This window comes from Cyprinus carpio, unplaced genomic scaffold (genome assembly GCF_018340385.1).
Source record: "Cyprinus carpio isolate SPL01 unplaced genomic scaffold, ASM1834038v1 S000006796, whole genome shotgun sequence".
Classification (NCBI taxonomy): Eukaryota; Metazoa; Chordata; class Actinopteri; order Cypriniformes; family Cyprinidae; genus Cyprinus; species Cyprinus carpio.
The window spans coordinates 301,584-305,036 of NW_024879382.1; the positions used below are offsets into that span (position 1 = coordinate 301,584).

Genomic DNA, 3,453 nt, shown 5'->3' on the forward strand with positions numbered 1-3,453 from the left:
ATGATCTTACATTCATAATCAATCATGTTAAGTTAATGTGAAATAGGGCTTTGCGGGTTATATTGATAAGATATCAAGAGATATATGAGCCCATAAATTTGAATTAAGTCATACACGGTTTTGTGTTCTGTTTTGTGGGTTGGTTTTTTAGATAGTTAAGAGGAGGTTTGTAAATAAATAAATAAATAAAATAATAATAATTTTCCCATTCAGTAAATGTCAGTTTAAGTAAGTGATTTGTTGAGAAATTAGACATTACTGGTCACACTGTGTGCAGGAGCTATTTTATAGAAATATTTTATCTAATGGGTTTTTTAGTCTTTATTGCTTGTCATATTCAATATTATCACAGTTTGTACTTGTTAGACATAAAAAATTTTTATAAAATATAAAATTTTTTTTTTTTTTTTTTTTTCGGGCCCTGACATTTACAAATTTAGACAGGAATATGCATTCCATTCATCCCGCTGCATTACATAATTAGATGTTTCCATTCTTTTATGACACAGAGAAGCTTTGGGCCGCGGGGAAATTTGGGACTCTGCAGAATGAGCTGCAGTGCCCCTGATGCACAGCGGAGGCACCGAGCCGAGGGCTGCCGCAACTGTCTTTCCACCTGTGCAGCAAAAGGGTTGCAAACATCGAATATCAAAGGCCCCAGCTGGCCTTCAGCCAGTTCTACCCCCCAGCCTCATCCCGCTGCAGAACTACCAGGGTTTACGTGCCAGTTCTGATCGGATGCTCTCTTTTTGTGGCAGGTTAAACGTGCCTTAAATATTTTAAAATGTTTTAATATTGGAAAAAATTTTTTTTGGTGGAAATAACTACATGGAATCCTGTGCCAAAGATAACATATTCCCTAGGTTGCTGCTTTTTCAGTAATTCCCATTTGTTTATGATCCAGCTAGGGGTAACACTGTTTTTTATTAATTTATGTTTATCCGTATGTGAACTCAATCTCATTTAAAGTGTTAATGGTTTTCCCCCTGTCAGAATCTAAACTTCACGGCTTTGGAAGATTTTAAAAAAACATGACAAGATCTTTGAGCGGCCAGGGTTTATTGGGTGGATGTTGAAGTGGCTCCTTTACACCTGTAAGAAGATCACTCACTCATCTCTGAAACCCAGGTACCATACACTCAAACGACTCCCTTCCACTTAAAATAAAAAGGGCTTTAGAAAACTATTTCTGCTTTTTAAAAAACAAAAATTGTGACTCATCAAAATAGCACAGTGGTTAGTTACACGATGTCTTAAATCCCAAGGGCCTTGTTACCACAGAGTTGGAAAGGAGCCAAGAAACCATGAAGAGGCTCCGGAAAATGCCCCCATTGGGAGCAGCACAGGTAGGACACCCGGGATTTCACTAAAACACCTTTCTTAGTACCGTAAAAAAACTTGTCTCACCATCCTTTTTTTCTTAGCCTGCACCAGCATGGACCACTTAGAGTAGGACCTACTGTGGTGTCCGTTTTAACAGTCACAGGGCATCATCCGGTATATAACCTCTATCGCCTTTAGAAAACTGCTATTTTAATGGTTTTCTTTTAGTTACTTTATAAGGTCTAATATTTCCCCTGTCTCTAAAGACATTTAACAGCATTAATATAACTTTGTGGTCAGAATCTTTTTCAAGGATTCAGTGGTTTGGTTTTTTTGACAATTATATGTTTTTTGATCCGTGGTGTTGTTAAACTTGTTAACGGAGAGGAGAAAGAATGTTTGGCCCCTGGTGAGAAATTTCCCAGGTGGTTTCCCCACTTATAGAGTTCCTTTTTTTATTGGGGATCAAACAAAGGATGGAGACAGGCTGGAGTGAACCATTTTTGATTTTGAGCTCAACCCCCAACCTGTCCCCCCAACATCTCTTTGAGGTAATTAGAAATCTGTGATTGAAGTTCTGACCAATAAAATTAAGTTATTTTTTATTCTAATTCCATAATGTAGTTTCACAAATGTTTTGAAATTAAGATATATACAGATTTATGTTAAATATAACAGTATAGAATCACACTGTTTATTAGGCATTTACAAGAGATGATTTGAAATAATGGTGTTAATTTTTGGGGTCCTATATTCCGTTGACTTTTTTAATTTACAAAATTTTTGCTAGTGTATGTACGTTTGAAATAATCACAGATTGCTCACATTTATTTTGACAGCTACTTCATACATTTAGAGATTTTGCAATGCACAATGTAAACAATGTAAAATAAAAAAAAACCAGATTTATACATTTATTTCTCTTCTCTTGTTTTTGTGCAGATTGCTGGTTTCCTTGGAGTTCTTTGGTGCGTTAGTATTCTGTCCTGCCTCTTTGCCAGGTTCACAATGATCCCTATACAAGTGAACCCTCTAGCCCTCTATGGATTCTTCTTCTTTTTTCTTTACAACCCTTTCAAAACATGCTACTATAAATCTGCTTCGGCTACTCAAATTATTGGTAAGAGCCAGGAGAAACCCATTTCATTACACACAACAGCATTTGTCACAGTTTTATGATACATATTAATATTCCAAGTTGTCGATTAAGCTGGTCACCTCCTATTTCTCCTGCATTATTTTTCACCTTTTTCTGTTTATAGTTTCGTGTGGTCACAGCACCATTTCATAGAGTGGGGTTTGCAGATTTCTGGCTGGCTGACCAGCTCAACTCTCTAGGAGTGGTTCTGATGGACCTGGAGTACATGATCTGCTTCTACAGCATGGAGTTGAACTGGTCCAAGTCTGAGGGGGAGCTGTGGATTAAAGAGGGTATACAGATGCACATTAATGTCTTAGCAGATTTAAAAGGTTTTAATTCGGCAGTTATTGATGACATGTTGTTTGTTTTTTTTCTTTCAAATCAGGTGGAGGGATATGTCACTCATATTCATATGGAGTACGCAAGCTGTAATCCAGTGTTTGCCTGCCTGGTTCGGTTTGTGCAGTGCCTGAGACGTTACCGGGACACAAAGCGTGCCTTCCTCACCTGGCTAATGCTGGCAAATACTCCACTACTTTCTTTGTGGTCATCTTTTCTACTTTGTATAAAGGCGCATGAAAGTAAGCACTGGAGCTGTTACATTCTTTACCTCAACCTCAGATTCTTTGGATACTGTTTGAAATTCTTTGTTTACCCAACATGACATTTTGTTTCCACTCCAAACAAGTCTGAAAGACATTTTTTTAGTCAGGTAGAATGTGTTTGATGATATTGTTTACAAAGTAAAATGTGGACCACACACCGATCCTTGAGAAAACCATGTGGCTAAATGTAATGTCCTGTGTTTTCTTATATCTGCTTGTAATGTTCTCTTATGTTACTCCTCTCTGTTATCATTAGCTCTTCCAGAAGGTCAGGTCTTCTTTTGCCTGTTAATTAATGTGGGACCCAGCATGGATTATTATTGGGGTCTTTTTTTGACCAGAATGGTGGGAGAACACCCTCCCTCAGAGATGAGATTGTATATC

The 3,453-nt window shown here is 37.5% G+C and overlaps 1 pseudogene; it reads left to right on the top strand.

The window, feature by feature from the left end:
- The first annotated feature begins 1,069 nt into the window (after positions 1 to 1,069).
- On the top strand, positions 1,070 to 3,043 carry LOC122144903 (annotated as a pseudogene).
- Positions 3,044 to 3,453: the final 410 nt, after the last annotated feature.